Source organism: Haemorhous mexicanus, chromosome 2 (genome assembly GCF_027477595.1).
Source record: "Haemorhous mexicanus isolate bHaeMex1 chromosome 2, bHaeMex1.pri, whole genome shotgun sequence".
In the NCBI taxonomy this organism is placed as follows: domain Eukaryota; kingdom Metazoa; phylum Chordata; class Aves; order Passeriformes; family Fringillidae; genus Haemorhous; species Haemorhous mexicanus.
Window position 1 is genome coordinate 50,798,978 of NC_082342.1, and position 21,079 is coordinate 50,820,056.

The window sequence follows — 21,079 nt, forward strand, 5'->3', positions numbered from 1 at the left end:
TCATTTTTAGTAGATATATTGTAGATTACATGAACAAACAGATCTTATGGGGAAGTCAAGTCCTAATATTTCACTTCTACTGATGTCTCAGTCATCTGGTCATTTGTTGGGAGGTCCTTGAGATTTTTTTCTCTAGGGCTTTGCAAGAAAAAGTTTTTCAGTGCTTGGTATAACCTTTGGTACCTCGAAGACAGGGTATGGTATTGCAGATAAGGTCAATCACATCGTATTCATGATAATTTGAAGGGATCTGCTGCATCAAATAAGATTTTTAATACTGGCTTTAGAAATACAGAGGACAAGGATCTAAATTACTTTCCTGAACTGTATAAAAACATTAATCCTGTTGTTATGCTCTTGATGGGGCTTTTACATGAGGGTTATGGAGAGGGGAGGAGAAGAAAACACTTTTGAGAAGGGTTTAATAGAAGAGTTAGATTCCTGTGAGGAGTTGGCAGCAGCAGCCAGCCTGCCAGCTATGCCTCTTTCCTCACATAGCTCAGCTTTTGTTACTGGATTCAAGAACTTCAAAGCTTTTCCTTACTCACCAACAATTATCTGGACCCATCTGAGTACATTTAAAATAGCTGGAGTCTGGGAGCCTGTCTTTGTTGCTGTGATTAAAGGACAAATTGTTTTGCTAGAGTAGGCTTATGTTGAAAATGGGCTACAAGCTTAACTTGATTGTGAGGATAAATGTGCTATTGCACCTTAACCTTGGCACTCCCAGCAAGCCTGGCCTGTGGCAGCTCTGCATTTATCATACCAAATCAAGACCCAGCTGCTTTTATAAGAAATAAATTATTTTTGCACTGATCCCTTTTGAAGAGGGTTTCAGCATTAGTGGTGGGAGGAGCAGTCCCACCTTCCTAGAAGGAAGAACTAGAAGACTGGTTTTGTCCTGTTCTTTCCTGTTTATATATATGTAAATAGGAAAATACTCAGTGCACTCACTGAGTTGTCCATGGCAGTGCCCAAGCAATGCCCAGTTGAGGGGTGGGCCAGTGTTCAAGTTTTCTTTTAGCTTTTTTTTTTTTCCAGGGGAGGTTTAGGCTAGATTTTAAGAAAAGGTTCTTCAGCCAGAGGGTTGCTGGATGGTGGAACAGGTTTTCCAGAGAAATGGCCATGGCACTAAGCCTGTCAGATCTCAAGCACTTAGATAATGTTCTTAGTTGTGTGCTGTGATTTTTGGGGTTGTCCTGTACAGGGCCAGGAGTTGGGCTTTGATGGTCCTTGTGAGTCCCTTCCAACTCAGGATATTCTGTGATTCCTTTATTCTGAAGCCTCTGCTGGGCACACCCTCTTCTGGCTTCACTGGAAGGCCACCAGTGATCTTTGCCTTTCATGTGTGGTGCCTGTTGATCGGTTTTATGGGCATGGTTAGGCAGTTTGGCTGCCACTAAGTGGGGTTATGGAGCCTGCAGGATCTCATAGGACTTACTGTGTATCAGCAAGGAAAGATATAGAGTATTTCTTGGGGCCAGTGGTGAAGTTGCAGACCTGGAGTAAATATTGTTGCTGTGGCTAAGATGAGCCTCATTTCTCTAGAAAGAATGAGTAATGTGGTGCTCCCTTCATCATGTTTTAGTTCCTCCCCTGAATAGAGCAGCCCTTTTTGTTGAGTAGGGAAGCCATCCCAGCATCTTCCTTTAGGCTGAGTGGTGACAGTGCTTCAGGCTGCCAGTTCTGAGAGTTTAATATACAGCTTCCCTGGAGACCAAGGTAGATGAGCCTAAATCAGTGTAATTTGCTTGTCACAGCTATGGATAAAGAACACTCTGTGAAGTAATTTGTCAGACATCTGAATGATGGGATGTACAAACTGTACTCCAACAGTAGGATAGGGAGAGAAAAAGGTGCTTACCCTTTGAAAGCAAAACAGAAACACAGCTGCTGTTGTTTCCACCAGGTCTCTTGTGATAAGTTCCTCTCCTCAAGGATTTCAGGCAGCCTTTATCTTGGTGGTTGGCTTCAGTGGTGGCAGGAGCTGTCTCCAGAGGACTGTCTGTACTTGCAGGCATCCTGTGCTGGAGAACTGGGCACTGGCACTGATGTTAATGAAGCCATTGCCCTGGGGTGATACACGCCAGCTCCAGCCCAGGATGGGAATCTGGATGAGCTCCATCGCTGCTCTGAAAGCTCCCATGCCACAAGATTTTGAAAAGTACTTTTCAGCCTGCCAGGATCAGGGTGCCTTTCCTTGACTCTCAAGGAGTTTAATTATCCCTGAGTTTAACTATCTCTTCTCATTTCTGGTCCTGTGTAGGTGGACTGGCTAGTGCCCTGAGCCGGGGGAGGTGGTGGAAGGGCTAGTGCAGGAGTGGTTGTTACTTAAGCTGCTCAGCACATCTTGGCACATAGCCCTGAGCCCACAGAACCACCAAGGACAGCCTTTACGACATGTGCTTTTGGGAAGTGTTTCCATTTGCTCAGCCGGGGATGTGGGAAAGCTGCCATATCCTTGGAGCAAGCTTTGTTTAATGTTGTGGGAGCTGTGAATTTGAACAGTGTGTCACCCAGAGTGAGCAAAGAGCAGCCCTCTCTGCCACCCTTTAGGTAAAGGTGGAATGCAGCGGCTGAGCGAGGGAGGTGAGGTAGGGATTTGTGCGTGGACAGTGCTTACAGGAGTGCTGAGACAGAGGTGAAAAGCTCTTGAGCAGATGCTTAGGGAAGGCCCATGGTAACACTGGGAAGGCCCAGAGGTCCTGTCTTGCCCTGAGGTGTAAAGAGCACCTTTCATGGGAACTCATTCCTTCTCTGACCCACTGTGCCAAAATCTGCCCATGTCCTATATTGGTTTATGCCTTTGGTATTTGGCTGGTCTTCCCACAAGGTGCTGGCCAGGTTTGTTAAGAGCTGCTCTTATTGGTCACCTTTTAAAATAAAAATTCTGTTTCTGTTTATAGTGTTTCTTAGGTATACTCAGGGACCTGTGAAGTTCCTACATTAGCCAAGCTCCACCTTAGTGAGTTTGTGCCCTCACCTGGGCAGGGGAGACAGTAGGATAAAGTGTTTGGCATTCCTCACATCTGCTTCAGCCATGTGCTCCTGTAGATCAGAATATGGAGATACTCAGCAAACTGTGGAGAAGGATTCTTTGGGGATAAATCCTGCATTAGTGTGCCAGCAATGATTGCTGTGGGATGGGGGGTTTGTTTTGAGGTGTGCTCAGCTCAATGCAGACAGCTCATACACAGCTTGGGCACTCCTGATGTCCTCTGAACCTGCTTTGCTCTGGTGCTCTGCCCCACCTTGCTTTCAGACCAAGAAAAGATGAAAGGAGTGTGATGTCCCAGCCCAGGAAATCCCTGTATAAACTAAAATGCATTCCACTGCCACCAGCCACACAGGTATGCAATACAGCTGCGTAATTTACTTGCACACCAGACAGAACCAGCTGGTTTGAAAATCCCCTCGGTGTCTTCGGAGGCCTTGCTGGGAGAGCCCTGCAGGGACTTCTGACACAGGGCAGCCTGTGGCTCCTGAGGGATGGACAGACAATGCCCAGAACTGATGAGCAGCTGCTTGATCAGATCTCATCCAGCCCCCACTCCATGGGTGAAGAGGTGAGTCTGTCATTTGCAATCACACGCTTCACCAGCTCCTCAGGAGGAGGAGGAGGGAGGCTCAGGCAGTGCTGTGTGGGTCTGAGGGGAAGAGGGAAGGTGGTGGCTGTGGGCAATGACATGCTGGTCAGTCAGGCTGGCTTGTCTGGTGCCCTGGGCTCAGCAGGACATCAATGGCACGAGATGCTGTGGGGACCCGCTGTCAGGAAGGAGAGTCTGCTGGAAAACCTGTTGTCCAACTGAAAAGTTGCAGAGCGTGTGGGCGCTCGAAGGCAGATCTAATGGGCTGTAGGAGGAGCCCAGCTCATGTCCTGCAGCTGCCTTACACAGCACCTGCTTCCTCACGGTGCTTCCAGTGTCTGCTGGGATCTGCATTCCTGTGTCCAGCCCCCTGGGGATTTATTGCTGTGCCCAGGCCCACAAAACATCAAGGAGTGCAGCATCCCAAGTGTGTGAACAGTGAGAGACAGTCATGGGGTAAGTTGGTGACACAGGTGCCAAACCACTGCTCTAATGAACCACACGCTGGGTTGTGTTTACAGGAGATGGATCATTTTGGTTAAAAATTTACAGAGTGGGAGATGGCTCTGAGTGATTTCCATTTCCACCAGGAAAGAAGGCAGGGAAAATGGATCAACATAAAACATTACCATGAAAGCTTGTCTGTCACACTTTTCTATTTGATGGGGTTTTTTCAAATAGAGAATAAAAGGTAAGAAATCCAGTTCACTGGGAACAAGAAGGAATGCTATCCCAGAGGTTTGTGTTTTCAGGGAGTAACCTATGCTGTACCATGCAGTGTCCATAAACCAGAAACATGCACATACCTCAAAGCAATGAGGAAAAGCCAAGCTGGAATCTGGATTTGGAGGACGAAGTGGGTGTAGCAAACCTGCAGTTTGATTAAAAGGCCATGCAAGGGGAGCTCCCCCTGATTTTGTTCCAGCACACTGGACACACGTGCCCAGGGGCAGTGACTGATCCCACTGTGCACGGCAGCCCAGGTGTGCGGCAGCCACAAGTGCTCCTCCTGGAGTTCAGTCCTGAAGGGTGCAGGGCCACAGGCAGCAGAAAGGGGGTGCAGCTTTTTTCCCTCTGCCTTTCTTTACAGAACATTGCAAAATGGGGCAGAGAAGCCCCAGTGTCCACCCCAGAGGACACTGGAATTTAGAGATGTCATCACTGTTATTGAATCTGCAGGTTATTCCTTAATAAAAGCTATTTCCAGAGAAAAGGGTTAAACATCCACACTGAAAACCATTTTCACTGGCTGGAAACCTAATTATTGGATTGTAAAAATTACTTTCCTCGAGAGCAGCACCTTAAACAGTAATGCTTAAACAGGGTAGTTTATGCTCCATGAGGTTACAAATTCACCTTAGCTGATCCTTGCGTAATTCTTAATAATGCCAGAAAATAAAATATTGCTTATGCTAATTATTTATAAAATGTTAATATCCAAGAACAAAATTAATTAATATTATTTTGTTCTGAATTAATATTCAGAACAAAATCCTATGCATAAGGAGCAATGATGCAGAACATGGCCTGTCCTGAGAGGTTATTGATCTTCACAGTGATGTATCAGGGCAGATTATTGTATATATGTATATTTTTTTCCCATTGGTATTTAAGTTAGTCTTTTGATCTGAAAATCTTACAGCATCAATGGCTTGGAGCAGATGCAGTTGGGGATCAGGATCTCCCAAATAAAGCAGCACACACCCCCTCAGGCTTCCAAGTCACACAGGGAGGGGAAAAAATCCCCTCAAAACCTGAGATGCATCAAACCACAGAGCAGGGAAGGTTATACATGGATTTGTCATGGACTCTGAAAATACCAAAGCTGAGGCTTCGGTAAGAAGTTAGAAGGTGTGCCAGAATGAAACCTACTTGGAGAGAAAAGCAAACCAATATTCTGGCAGGGCAAGCAGGCAGTGATGTGGTTTGGAGCTGGGCAGTACCAGGACCTGCTGTTCCCCGCCATGCCAGGGGCTGAGCCTGCAGGCGAGTCCCCTTTGCCTTCCCAGATGGCACCAACACTTCCTACTGCTGCTCCTGCCCAAACCAAGCTCCCCTCACTCCCAAAATGTCCCTCTCGAGCTGGTGCCTGGCTGGGGCCCACTGGGGAGGGAGTGAGCCTAGGGAGGGCACTGTCCCTGCTGTGCCAGGGGCTGGGCAGAGGCTCCGTCAGGGCTGGGTGGTTGCCAGCTCTCATCTCCACTTAGCGCCACATTGCATGGAAGAGAATCTGATACAAATCAGAGCAGATGCAGCTCTCAGGCTCTTACTGATCAAGCCTCACACAGAGGGTGCTATTTCTAATAAATATTTTAGGCAGTAAAACATCCTTCAGAGAGGGCTGCTACATTCCTGTTGTGTGCCTTCTTGCTGGGAGAAGCCTGCCTTAGCTGCTTCATGTATTCAAATGCTTGATATATAGTTACTGTTTTATGGGAAAAATGCCTCTGGGTGAGATGTGTTTAATAGAGAGAGGCTAATATGTGAGTGATTTATCTCATTTTGCCAAGTTCATGCCTGTAATTCAATAACCCCATGAGCTACACTTAACTGTATTCAATAAAGATGATCTAGAGGAGATGTTCGTGCAGGTGAAGGATTCAAGAACTGGAGGAAAGGTTGTTATAAATAACTGGGTTTGAAGTAAACAGGGAGCTCAGGCAGAACTCTTCCCCAGGATAAATGTCTTGAGCATCATTAAACCAGTACAAATGGCTCTGTGAGCTGCAAAGATTTCTTCCTCTGAAAGGAAAAAGCTGTGAGAGAGACTTTCATTAGGGAGAAAATGCCACCCTGTGCTCCGGCCGTGACCCAAATCCTGCAGCAATCCTTTGCGAGCTGTCATCTTGGGGAGCATCCCCAGCAGAGCGTGCCGGATCCTCTGGCAAGGAGGCAGTGTTACAAAGGGCATAGAAAAGTGGTTTTACAATCAGGCAGAGGAAAGAGGTGTGACAGTCCAGCGCTTTATTCTCCATCTGCTTTAGAAAACCTTCAGACATGTACCTGGGTGTGCAAAGTGCTTTATAGACAGCGCTGCCTGCAAACTCTGACAGCATGACAAGGAAATGCAGACTCTAAAAGCTGTTCAGGGCTGTAATTGCCCAGTTTGATTGTAAAACTAAAGTAAACAGCACTGGCAGCTGAGTCACCCTATTGCAGACCTGAAGCACTTCTAAGTTAGGTCTAAAAATATCTTGTATGCTTCTAAGTTACTGGCTGAATGGAGAAGAAAATGGCACTGAAAAATAAAGGCATCACAACACAGAGAGTGACTGCACAAGGCTTTGGGGTGAGTGTGAGCGCTGTCCCTTGCCCAGCCCTGTGGCCAGCCCGGCTGTGGGCACACCCAGCCCTGGTGGCTCACTGTGTGCAGCTGCAGGTGCCAGCCTGGGCCAGGAATGGGCTCAGCCTCTGCCCCACAGCCAAGTGTGACAGCCAGTTCCTAGTTGAAGGTGTAGAGCAGTCACAATAGCAGGGAAAAGGGAGTGGTTTTCAGCCAAAAAGCTGATAGAAGAGGACAGCCAATAGGCCATGGCCATTCATTGCCTTTTCCTGGCCAGCACCTTGGAGGCATGGAGCAAAGGCAGGAAGGAGCCGCTTCAAACAGAGAGGTGCTTTCACACTGCATGTCATTACACAGTGGGGCTCTGCCATGGGAGCCTGCCAGTGCCAGCCACAGCTTCGAAACGTGGCAGGAAAAAGTCATGAAAGGAAAATAATTTAAACTGTATTGCCTACAGAGACACTAACTCCAGCCCAGGAGGTCCCTTGGATCCCAATGGGTGGGGAGGAGAGGCTGGGAAGATGCTGGAATGGGTTCACCCTGTCCTCATCCTCCTCTCATGGCATCTGTGGCTGGTAGGGACAAGCTGGGGGTCAGATGGACATTTGGTCTGACCAAGGGTGACTGCTCCTCTACGACAAGCAGGCTCACACAGTGGGGGCAGCTGTCCCTGAGCCACCACATGAAGGTCACTCTGTGGCTGCAGCCTGGCAAATGTACTCTGCTCAGCCCCCTCAGTCCTCAGTGTGGCCACTCGCCAGCACAGCTGGAGCCTTTTGATATGGGATGCCTTTGCCTGATCATTGCCTGACAGTCAAAGCCCAAAATCTTCAAAAATTTGAAAATCATCAGCCTTGGAGTAAAGTGAGTGAGAGGAGACACTGAGCTGGCAGGATTAGAGGAGGGGATGAGAGAGCAAAGGTGCCAGAACCCCTGGGGCACTGGCTGCTGCTACCACAGCTCCTGGTGCAGGTACCACGAAGAGCATGGGCATTGCTGAAGGGAGTGGGAAGGGCCTAGGGAGCTGTAGAATAGTTGGCAGAGACAGAAAGGAGAGCAGATGGAGGAAAGGACAAAGATGAGCAGTGGGAGCACCCCAATCTGTGCAGCCCGCCATGGTACACATGCTACTAGCTCCTGTTTTTGACTTCTCTTCCCAATAATTATTGCATTGGAATAAACAAACCAGCTCTTACCCCCTGCAGAGTCTCTGGTATTTCTGGTGCCCACAGTCCTCTTCAAAGACTCAGCAGGCAGAGCAGGAAAGGAGCTACAGATCTTGTTTCTATCCTGACACATCATTGCCACAGATGGGGCTGGCAGCAGCAGCCTGGGCTGAGGCACAGCCAGCTGCTCAGCTTGTCTGGGATGGAGCTTGGGATGACTGGAGCACTGGAAGGGATTTTCCAAAGCATGTGTCACAAAGCTGACAGTTTTTGGTTTTCCTGCTACTTTCAGAAGAGACTTTGCTTGGCATGAGCTCATCTGTTTGTCAGGTTTGGCAGGGGCAGCCAAAGCACTCAGCCTGCGTGGGCTGCACGCAGCCTCACAGCACCTCTCCTGGTCCTTGCCAGGGCCAAAGGAGAGGCCTGGCCCTGGCATCCCACACCCCCTCTCCAATGGGTCAAGTGCCTCAGCAGGAAGCTTAAATATACTCAGGTCTGTGGGGTGCAAGTTTTGAGGAAACAAGTCTGTCTGAACCTTGAGTCCAGGACAACCTCCAAGGGTTTCTTTAGGTCAGTCACTCTTGTGCCTTTCCAAATGTTCAGGAAAGGTCATTTTTTCCAGCTGGTTCAAACAAAGACTAATGCTGATGTTTTTCTAAAAGCTTTCCAAATAGGCTTTTGAGCAAAGCTGTACAGGCCAGGAGTGGGAGTAACAGAGATGTGCAAAGGCTCTGGAGAGAAGAAAAACTCTTCTGGGTTGCATTTATTCCTCAGTCTTTCCATAAGTAGCTAATTGAGCTTTTATTTTTTCCCTTTGGTTGTCGTTCTTTTTGGTTGTTGATATGTTTGTAGCTGCCATTTTTGTAAAACACCCTGCTAAAATTTATCCCAGTTGTCTTTTCACACAAAAGCCTCCGAAATATGATGTATTATATTAGGCACTGATCTACCACCTCAGCGATCTCCCTCTTGCACATATTTTGCAGTTCTCTGTTTGGCATCTCTGTTTACTGTGTTGCTTGCACACACTGGAACTATTTTGCATCCCATCTGCCCCCAGCAGTGGTACCCTGGTGACCTGCACCAGCATCCATGCAGGGAAAAGTCTGGGGTAATCTGAAAGACACAGTAAAAATAGCAAATCTCTCTCTCTGGATCCGAATAAACCAGCCCTTATAAATATGCAGAGTAATAAAACCCTTAATGCAGTGTGATTAAAAAGTTACGGTTCCCCCAGCAACCCTCGCGCGTGCCGAGGCTCCGAGATGGCTTTGCTGGGAAATTAAAGCCTCCCTCTGCCTCCGTGCGCCGCACCAGGGCCAGGGTTGCCATGGGAATGGGAGGTCAGGTTCCGCCTGGTGGGAGCGCTGAGAAACTCTCTGCTCCCCTGCCCTGCCCTGCTCTCCTGTGCCTTGGTGACTGGCAGTGCCTCCTGCAGCTGCCTGCTCCCAGCACGGTGCCTGGGAGCAGATTCCTGGCCCCCAGTCCAAGCACAGACTTCCCCCCCCAGCTGGTACCTCTGTTTCAAACCCCTTTTTCTTATCTTTCCCTCAGCACTCGGTGCTTCCCAAAACGTGCTCTTTTTGTTTTGGTTTCTTTCAGTCCTCAGTCCCCAGTGAGGTTTGTCACACTGCCAGCAGTCTTCTCCTTAATCAGCTCTGGGTCAGTCCTCTCAGCTCTCCCTCTCCTTTTTGCTTTTCCCTGTGTGCCCTTACTGGGGGCACAAGCACCTGCTGAACCCTTTTACATGAGGGCTCAGCAAATCATTTGTGTAAAATATATTGGATGAATGTCCTGAACACTCTGGGTGGGTGATCCCATGCCCCTTGTTTGCTCAGGGAAATCGGTGAATCTAGCCCACAAACAGCATTGGTCTCCAAGCCTGTCAAGCACCAGTACAATTAAATATGAGGTTTGGTTTTTGGAGGGGAGCTCTGGAAGTAACTCAGGTAAGGAGCCCCGTGGGCAGGAGCAAACCCAAAGCGAGAATAAGGTACGAATTCTGCGAGAGGCATCAGCCCTCAGGAGCTCTCAGCCAGGATTTATGACACACATCGGGATTTTAATGAAGACAGAGTGTCTTTCTCCCAGATTCCCTCCTGCTCAGGCAGGAATTGCTGGGCTGGATGGGGGAGCTCCTGGCTGCAGGTTATGGCCAGTTATACAGGAGGATGGGCAGCTGATGGCAACGGCCCCTCGGCCTTCCCAGTTATGACCCTCTGAATTTCCAGCTGCTCGTTGTCATTTACACAGAACGGAACGTCACCCAGTCGGTGGCCAGGAGCAATGCCACGTGGCTGCCACTGCTGGGAGAGGCAGCTTGCCACTGGCAGCCCCCAGCCTGCTGCATGCAGCTTCTGTCACTGTCACTGCAGCTCTGTAAAAGCTCCCTTGGGAGGAGTTGGTCACACAAAGAAATCTGAATAATCCAAACACTCCCTCCAGGTGTGACAGAGATCTCCCACACACCTGTGCTCTGGCAGCATGAATAGGGTTCTGGCTGTGAGCAAAATACTTGGTGATTTTCACCAATCTCTTTGCAGGTATTTTTCTTCCCTCTCCATCATCACCTCGCCTAGCAGGAGAAATCCTTCTTGCTCTTCTTCCCCCCCCCCCCCCACCCCCCCCTTTCCGTGCTAAATTACAACCTCAGTAGAACGTGTCTACCTCTGCTTTCTGTACCATGACTATCCATTAAATTCCATATTGTCTGTTTTGTTTTCATCCATTTTATCTGTAGGTAGCATTACTCAGAGACAGTTATTCCAGAACAGCAAATAAAGACTCTGATTTTTTTTTTCCTTTTTCTCTATAATTTCAGTGTGATTAGAGATGTACCCTATTAAGACAAAATAGACAAGAGGTTAATGAGAGGTCCTGTTTTAGCTCTACATTAAGGGCAGGCAGGGAACTGTATGTTGCTAGGGATCTTTCTCCTGCAGGACACATGCTGCAGTGAATGCTGATCTTTTACTGAGCAGGACTGGGAGCCTGGAGGAATTCTTGAAAATGAGGATCCAGGATTTACAGATTCCTATCTCCTTTCTGTCTTGGTTTTGTGGGGATCAACAGGTCTCTGGGTCCAGGGATTTCACCTAGAGAGCAACATGACTTTTGCAGCAGCACTGCCCATGTGTGGTGTCTCCTGGCAGAGCTAGAGGGAAGGTGCCTGGGCAATTTGGAAGTGAGTTATTTCCCCCAACTCCCTGTGTTAATGAGAGGTTGGAAGCTAGGCTGTTATTGCTAGTCTGTAAATCCATGCCATTACATGAGAACCGCAGCTTTCATATTTTTGCAAAAAGTGGGAAAACTTGTAAATAGGAGACCTCATGTGTATTGGAATTCACCTTGGGATTCATTAGCTTTATTGCTGATTTGTTGAGCAAGGAGCCTTCACGCTGTTAAGAATGTACCCAACAAAATGAACAGCACTTAAGCACTTGGCCATGCTTCAGGATTGTGAAGGGATGAGCAAAGCCAAAATATAAACCCAGGTTCAACTCTGCTCAGCCTTTACCCTTAACTCCTGCTGCAGTGCATCAAGATGATTTAATCCAGGGGCAAAATAAGCAGACAAGGACCAGGCCCAGCCAGCAACCCCTGGATACCTCTCACATCCATCTCAAAGGATGAGCACCTGGCTGTGAGGTGTATTTAATAAGTGTCAGGTTAGCTGAGCTCTGGGAGATGCTGTTGGGATGTGGGAAGCAGAGAGGGGTCCTGGGGAGGGTCAGTGCCTGTGCCACAGGCTGTGAGGAGAGTGTGCCCACATTGTGAGCTCCTGGCACCTGTGTGTGGCACCTGTGTGTGGCACTGCCCCTGCACTGCTGCTGAGCACTGCACTTGAACTACATTTTTGAGTGCTGCTTGTGTCAACTGGACAAAGATAGTCTGGCTTTAAAGTAATCAGTCAGACCTGGAGAGGTCTATGAAAATCATAGAGTGTGAAGAGCAAATGGGACAGCTTGGTTTTTAAATTAATGCGACCAGATACACTGCAAATTCATATTAACCTAGGTTGGCTTTTCTCTCTAAATATTCATCATGAAGTGAGCTCTCCTCAGTTGCCCTGAGCTCTGCAAACAATGCACTCAGTCACCTGAACGCTTTGCATTCCTCTTTGAAGACTGGTGCATGGACATAGCAGCAACTGTTCCATGAAGGTTTCCCATTTATCAGATTGATGATGGAAACCAGGATCAGCCTCTGCACCTGGCTGGTCTGGAGCTGCTGTGCTGGAGGCTCTAGGCTCGCACCTCCAGGGCACCTGGGCAGCCGAGTGTTTTGGGGAAGGGGCTGGGCAGGAGCCGGGCACAGGCCGGCTTCCCTCCAGGGGCGGCGGAGGGAGGCCCTGGAGCTGCTTTCCCTGGAGCCGCTTTCCCGGCCGGCAGGGAGCTGCTGTGCTTCCCGGACAGGCAGCGGCCTCTCCACGGGGCAACACGGGCACTGCCCAGCCGGCCAGCGCTGCCCCAGCCTTCCTGGCACTCCCTGCAGCTGCAAGGATGGTTTTGGCAAGCTTCCTTAACTTCTTCCCCGCGCAGGCATCAGGCAGAGATGCGCAAGGTCTGCCTTGGAGATCACAGCGGGGCTGAGAGCCGGGGCCGTGAGCCGGAGCTGCGGGCACAGTGCTACCCCGGCTCCTGCCCCAGCCACAGCCCCCTCCGGAAAGAGCCTCGCAGGCTCTGCCACACTGAGCAGCTCTGCCGACAAGAAATACACGGAATTTGTGAGAGTTTGGGTGGACTGGTGCCGGCGGTGCCTCCAGCCTCAGCAGCGAGTGCTGCCAGGTGAGAGCTCACCTGCAGGCTGGGCAGACAGAGCTGTGCCACTCCCTCACTGTGCGGAGGGACCTTGTGCCCCAGCACAGCCTTCGGGGCAAAGGAATATTTCTAAATTTTCTGTGGAAAGGACTGTCTGGGAGCTCTGCATCACTGGTTCCAGTCCTCAGCAGCCGCGGGTGATCACCGCCTCCCATTTCCCTCAGTGATCATCCTCATCCTCACCTTTCTGCCCTCGTTCTCCTCCCCAGCAGCTATTCCCCTCTTCCGTCTCCCAGCCCATGCCCATGTCAGATCACCCTTGCTATGGTTTTGTCGCCGAGTCTCCCGCCTGCCCGCTCCAGCCAAACCCGGGGAGCTGGGAGAGGCGCACCCGAGTGTAGTACGGGATCGCACCGTAAGAGGGAGATGATTCCCTGTGGATTTCCTGGGGGACCTGGAGCCCTGTCCTGAGTGGGGGGTGCCAGTGGAAAAGGTGGGCTGTGGTGGTCACAGAGCTCTGGCAGAGAGAAGAAGAAGGGGATATCTCAGGATCCCTCACCTTGGGAATGTGGTGTCCTTTCCATGGGTTTATCCCAGGAGGTTGTCAACAGGTCTTGGGAAGGCTGCTATACCTGAAGGATAATTTCAGGTATTCCAGTGTGCTGCAACACAAAAACGGCTGCAATGCCTTCTAGCCAAAGTGTTTTAAATATTATTCATTGTAAAGTCAGTTTCTAACAGCCCCACAGAAGAAAAATATTAATTTTGTTGCAAAACCAGCCTTCTTTCTCCAAGGGAAGGAACTTTTTTCCCCAAGGTCTGAAGTGCAAACTTAGACCTTTTTGAACCATATTTTATTTTGAACTTCAACAAAAGAAATCAGATCAACCAAAACATGGGTACCAGTGCCAGTACCTTGCATTATCACCCTGGCTGCCTGGAAAACAGCGCCTCATTCCTCGGTGTTCATTTCTGGAAGAGATCTGAATTCAGGGACAAGGTGCAAGACATTTTGAAAAGTCTTCATTAAAGTGCTGAGATATTTCTCACCCCCTCCTCCTCTTCCCATCACACCTTTTTTTTCCCCCCTTCCTTCTCTCCAAGCCTTGTCACAGGAGGTTAAGGAGCAGAATTACATTAACTGCCTCTTTCTTCCAGTGCACAGCAATCTCCCGAGTGGCAGACACTGTTTTTACCAAGACTGTTGGAGCTGGAAAGATCCTGAACTTTGCCAAGCTCAGAAGTTCCTGTGATGGCCCAAGAACCGACTGAAGTGTCCAACACACTTGGGCCTGCTCTTCTCCTCCTTGCCCTGGTGCTGACAGCAAATGTTTTCAAGCCACAAAAATCTGGCCTGAGGTTGGCTGCTTGGCTCCATGGAATGTGCATGCCCCCCCCCGAGGGATTAGGGAGAAGGCAGAGAGAAGGAGAGCAGCCTGCTCTGAGAGGCTATGGTGGAATCCCCCCATCATCTTTGCTGAGCCCAAGGTTTTGGGCTGCCAGGCTTTTGAGGGAAGCAGATGGGCAGCAGGGACTCAAGAGGAGCCTGAGAAAGTCAATGGGCAGGCACCAAGCAGGAAAGTCTCTTGCCAGGGTAAAGCTGTGGGTTGGTCTTCAGCAGGAGGGATGGGAGCAGGGAAATCCTTGAGGGTGGGACTGTGAGGAGAGAGTGGAGCAGGTCTTGTGTAGCTTTGGTCTCCCCCACATTCCCCTCCCAAGAAACTTGTGTCCATAGGTTGTGTCCTGCTGCATGCAACAGGTCCTGGTCAGTGAGAGATGAGGCGGTGAGAGTGTTGCAGCCCCCCAGTTTAACATGGAGCACTGGCAGGAGAGGGAAGGATCCCCTCTCCAGACCTCAGAGGGAATCACATCGAAGCACAAAGTGGAGATTGATGCACCATAGCTGGTAGCAGATTTGCTCAGGGGGATGAGGATAAACTCATACATTTCTTGCCTTCCCTGTATGGCCAGGAAGTCAGAGTTGTGAGCACTTGTTCTCTAGAGCTAAAAACCTTAAGCACCAAGGCAGCTCCATTTCTAGTTTGCTGCTGGAGAAAGTGGCTGAGAGAGCAGCCTACCAGAAAGCTTCCCAAAAGGTAGGATCACCCTCTTCCTCCAGTGAGCACCTGCCTAGGTCAGAACTGCTTTATGTTAGACATTTTACCAAAGGACAATTGCTTTTCTGAAGAGCTTGTGTTAACATCATCTTCTGCTTTCTTCTTTTATTTCTTTTTGCATTTCTTTCTAGGGTAACCAACAACAAAACCCAAAAAACCAAAACCAAGCTACCCTAAACATCATCCTGTGAAATTCTGTACAAATATCAAAAGAAGATTTGCTCCCTGTGCTAAGGTGCTGCAATCAGTGTATGTGAAAGCAACAACCACAGGGATGTGTCCAAGGGGCTCACTGAAGAGCCAGGGGAATGTGGGACATGGCTAAGGCTATTTGGGCAGTGCCAGATTTTGCTTCCAGAAACACCTTGTTTTCCAGGCACATGGCCAAGATGGAACTACTGTTTCCAGCCCTGTAAAGGACTGGCCCAGAGCAGCATGCTTCAGCAAGGAGCAGCCTTTGCCTTTTTCAGAAAGTTGAATCATTTTGATGGAGGACAAGAGGGTGATTGAGCCTTTGGTGCAGGCAAGGAGAGCACTCACATAAATCTCCTCTATCTCTGAAAAAGAAGGAGGACCTCCACAATACCCACACAGATTAAAAAAAAAAAAAAAAAAAAAAACCAAAACCCAAAAAACCCATCAAAATTCAACATCATTGCTTTTGGACAGTGAACTTCTTATTAGATGCACATTAATTTTCAGTGATGTTTTGAGCCCAAAAAATTTAATTTTCTTTTTATGAAAATATTTTCCTTGTAACTTCAGAGGACTATCCATTGAAGTATCTCTTTTCTAAGAAAAAAATAGGATTGGGTGACAAATGTCTACAATGTCAGAAATAAAAGAGAAAGAGAAATCAATACTTCCTCACCAAACTATAGTTTTCAAATTGAATTCCCCTTCCCAGCTGTGCCCTTGGCCCAGTTAAGGAATGATGGGAGGTGCTCAATAGTCTATCAGCTGGACTGGGGCTCTGGTGACCCTGGGATTCATCACATCTCCATGAGGGAACAGTCAGCTCCGCATTTACTTGAGATCAAATCAGTTCATGAGGGCTTAAATCCATCCTCACCTCATCTGCCACTGCCACCCTTCCAGGCTCTCCTTTAATGTCCTGGTCAGACTTCATCGACCAGGCTTTGGGGCTGCTGCTCAGGAAGAACAAAGTGTATCCCCTTCTGGGAGGGAAAAGGCTGCTTTGCCAAGCTTCAGAATTTGACAAATGTTTGATTTCCTGAAGCTCCCCTAAATTATAGAGAAGGATCCTAGGAAGAGTGTTTAGAGTCCATGGGAAACTCCGTGGAGCTGATCAGGAGATTCACTTTTTCTAAAGCTCACTTGTGGTCCAAACCAGAACAATAGTGTAGACACGTCCTTTGCAGCTGCCAACTATCCAGCACAGCTAAGCTAATGTTTACTTTAAGAGAAGTAAAACTGTCCCCAAAAGCCAGAGACTGCCTTGACTACTGGGGCAGAGCAGGCACCTTGCTCACAGGCAGATCCTTGCAGAACACTCAGATATTCCTCCACCATCCCACACACCCCAGCCCACTCTGTGTCCCTGCACACAGCTGGGCCCAGCTGTGCTTTCAACTCTGCCTCTTGTGCTCCCACAGCTTCCACCCAGGGTACACCGCAGCTGTGTGTCTGCAGGGATGCAAGATCTGAGTCAAACTTGCTCTTCAGCCCTCCAAAGGCACCACTCTGTGCCTGTGCAAGGCCACTGGACTCCTTCCAAATGAGCTGAGCTCTCTGGGATGGAGAAAAGCCCCCATGGCCCTGCTTTGCCAGACAGCTCTTTCACTCTGTTTATGTGCTGGCTGTCCATCTGCAAATGCAATGCAGAATTGGCCCCTCAAAGAGAGCTCGAGTCAGCGATTGAAACGTTCTTACTTAAATGAGCTTGTAGACAAAGACAAACTACAGAGACTCTCTGGAGTCCATTAATTAACAGCATTATGTCATCTACAAGACTGCAGTAGGTAAGTACTGTCCAAGTGTTCTCAGCATTTCAGCCTCAGAGCACTGCAGTTCTGCTTTGGTTAGGAAAAAGCCATCTTTCCAGGGTTGCTCTCTGTTAATGAGGCTTCTGCTACTGCACAAATTTGGGTGATCTAATTATGCATGCCTTTTGTTTGAAAGTTTATGTAACTAGCAAGTCAGAGCTTCTTTTCAGAGTCTTTGAATGGTATCTCTTCAAGAGGTCAAGGGAGGAAATGTGAGATAATTGAGCAAAAAACAAATCAGAATCAGCTGCTTTCAAGTGCATCCAGGGGTTACAGAGGCTTCAGCCTGATTTGGGAACCAAGGAATTTCTCAGTAGTCAGAAACTGATGGAGTAAAAGAGACAAAGATATGGGAGGGAGCTTATGAATAAAAACAATAGATGCAGCAGAGTGGCTGCTGATAATATCTTTGCAGAATTAGGACTTTATTATTCCTGGTGCTCAAAGCTCATGTGTTGTTTTTTTGTTTGGCTTTTTGTGTTTTGTTTGTTTGGTTTGGGTTTTGGGGGTTTTTTATGTTTGTTTGGTTTGTTTTACTTTGTTTGGGTTTTTGTTTTTGTTTTGTTTTGTTTTGTTTTTTTCTGGAGAAGGTTTTCTGTGTATTTTTTTCACTTGAAGTTACACCTTTGCTGCTGAAGTGAGCTTTCTGGTATCCCTCTAGCTCCATCAAGGAATATAACATAACACACAGCCCATGCAGCCCCCTCCTTTAGCTAACATGGGGGTAAACATGTGAGTGCTTTTAAACTGTGGATGTAGTGCTCAAACTAGGAGCTGGGAGGGAATTTTACAGCCATTAGCCAGCCCACTGAAACCAAAGCAGTAAAACTTACCCAAGCACTCACAGCCTGTAATTCTCCAAGTGGCATGTTATCCAAGGGAATTTATACACATTTACCATGGAGGTGTCAGTCAGGAAATTTATCATGTCTCTTACACCCAGCCTTTTCAAAACACAATTATTCCTCTCTGTCGGCTGTGCAGAGAACGGGGCTGCAGTAGGGTGGTGCTGCAGGAGCTCACCATCGCTGCAACAATGCCCTGCTCCCTTTCTGCCTCCTCCCTGTCCTCCCCGAGAATGGATTGTCCCCATCCTTCTTTCTGCTGGCTCCATCCCTCCCCTGTGCCCCACGCCAGAGCCCATTAACTCCAGTGGGTCAGCAGGAAAACATTCCCTGCTTGCTTTGTCTGTGGAGACTGACTTTAGGGCTTGGAAAATGGGGAGCCAAGGCCTGAATGTCTGACCCATTTCACATTGTCATTTTCAGCCAAAGTGACCTAGAGATTTCACCCTGGGGTGATAGCCAAAGCTGATCCATGTTTATTCAACTGGCTTAATTCTCCTCCCTCGTGAAACTTTCTAGCCACAGCCCAGTGATATTATTTGGGTTATTTCATGCTCTCAGAGGAAAACAAGGCCTTCAGAAGCTCTGTTGTGCTGATTGTGACATTTGCTGGAGGGAGAAGGATGGAACTAAGGAAATATATAAATGGGCATCTGGGCTGCAAGTAGACAGCAAAATATATGAGTTTCACAATATTTTTCCCCCTGTGATCAGTTACAGGACATATGATGTTATAGCAATGTATTACATTATCTTGTCTGGACACCAGGGAAAAGACACTCTGCAGGTATTTCAGGTAGTCCTTAGTCTGACTCCCTAAATATCCTTCCCAGCATTTGCTTTTTAACATCTGACTCCAGTCCTAAGGTCTATAAACCAGCTCCACACTGGGGAAGAGGTTTCTGCTTCTGGATTGCAGAGGTTGACAGCATGATGGTGGGATGGTGCCTCCAGCCCTTTCTTCTGAGAGCAGAGATATATTTTAGGCAAGAGAGCCTAAGCAAACAGACACATTGTGTTGCAGGGCTGAGATTAAAACTCTATTTATGCTTTGCTGGCAAATCATCCAACAGAAACCTGAACTTATCTCTTGGTGGGTAAATGGGGCTTTGTCTTACCAGCAGTGTCTGTGTTTGCTCTTGGGGTGGGCTGAGAGGGGCCTGATGAGGGTGAGGTGCCAATCTGCAGATATCACAAACACTTTAACAAGGAGAGGAGAGATGTGAGAGAGCCATCACTGAGATACAATCAACTCCCTAAGGACTCACAGAATATCTGGAAAAGGCTATTCCTAGGGCTGGTATCTCTTAATGCTGAGTTCTGGTGGTAAACTGTCCTCAGCAAGCAGAAGCAACATCTTTCCCAGCCTCTCTTCTCTAGGGACCAGTCAGTGAAATGTGTCCCACTGTTCACAGCCAGCCTGAAGTGTCACCCCATCTAATCTTGTTTGTTTGCAGGGGAGATGGAAGTCATGGCTTGCTGGTCAAGCTGCATGTGGCCAGCCATTCAAAGATGACAGTAAAGACAGTCATTATTCTGCAGCTGGTGTTTAATGTCTTGTTCATATAGGTTTCGTGATGTCTTCTGGGGTTCTCTGCTGCTGTGGAGCTCTTTGCTAACTGAGGAAATCTGGGAAATACCTAGAATGTAAGGGCTGCCAAAACAGACCTTGCTGCCCAAAGATGCCTCATACCTGCACAGCTGCATGTGCCACAAACCTCTGAAAACCACAGGTACCACTTCCTATAGAAATCAAACTTCTATGTTAGGATATGCTAGAGGCACAGGAAAGCATATTGTACTTAAGAAATTACTTTAGTAGGCAAATATTAATACTAAAAGAGGAGAAAATTACACAGAGGACACTTCTTACTGCAATGAATCAGAGCCTGAGTAAAACTTCTGCTAGATTTACTCCTGACCAATCACAAAAAAATTACTGGCAGAGGCTACAGATTTCCAGAAAGCAAAGGAAGCATTTTCTGTAGATTTTTTCCAGCCCTCTCACAAAGTCTTGTAGTTCCTTTTTTCTGTAACTGAGTTTCTCATCTTGTCAGAACAAGACAGCAATGCATTTTGAAAAAAACATCATCCAAAGAATTTCTCTGAAAATATGACTTTTTCTCAACCAATCTCACTTGTATTTAAAATGATATATGATGATCTACCCACCAAAGCATTTGGAGATGTTTATAATATTGATTAACTATGAGCTACCTTCTAATTATATCACCTCTATATTTAACCTCATTAGGAACACATTAGCTTTACAAAACCTTACAAAATTTGGTCTTGAAAAATAAATCTAAAGTCACAAACACCATATCAACTTGACTGCCGAGTCTGAGTTCATTCCACTCAATGAAATTATCAGATCACAAAATTTTATTGACCTGGTGTTCAATTAAATATAGTTATTGATTGGTAGGGAAAAGGTGGATCATTCATATTCCTGTTTCTCTTTTTATATATATTACCAGAGTTTGAGAAACTTTTCTTGTCTGAATACAGGCTATGTTTTGGGTCAGCTCTCCATGAAGTAGATGAAGATCTTGCTCGCATGACTCCCTCTTTCTCATTGTTCTAAGGTGAGAAAAAAGACATGAGATATAAGGCAGTGGGGTTTCAGCTATGGTATAAAGTGGGTTGATAAACAAGGTAAACCAGAGACTCCTCCAAAGACACTGGATATGATTTCTTTAGAGGAAAGGAATATCCTGGTTGGGGGAAAGAAAAAATCATGGTGGAACACAGGAGAGGAAGAGCTGAGCTATTCAACTGTAACACTTGAGAGGATGCATTGGGTACTGATGCAATGCAGAATAATCTGTGTGCCAAGTGTCACAGATCCTGGGCAATTGCATGTGGTCTGTGAATAATGGCTCTGCAGCAGAGCTCAGCACTCCCCCATCCTTGGGAGGCCCTTGGTGGCACCAATTAACGTGTCTGGAGGGAGTCATTGATGGGCAAACTCAACAAGACCAGTATCACACATCAAAATAAATTTGGGGTTCACCAGTCTGAATCCTATGTGGATTTGACCAGTATCATATTTAGAGGCAAACCAAAGCTTTAACCTGAAGAAACAGCAGATCTGTCTGTTTTGAAACCAGCCTGTGTGATGCTGTGCAGTGATTCTCTGTGCACACCCACACCCCTCCTTAGAGGTAAGAGATGATGCATTTCTTGCCTAAGAAAACTGTAAAATGTAAATTCTTTACCTGAGAAATGGTCTATTGTAGGGCAAAGGTGCACCTCCCCAGTCCATCCAGGGCTGACACAGATTATACACTCCTATCTGAGCCTCAGACTGCT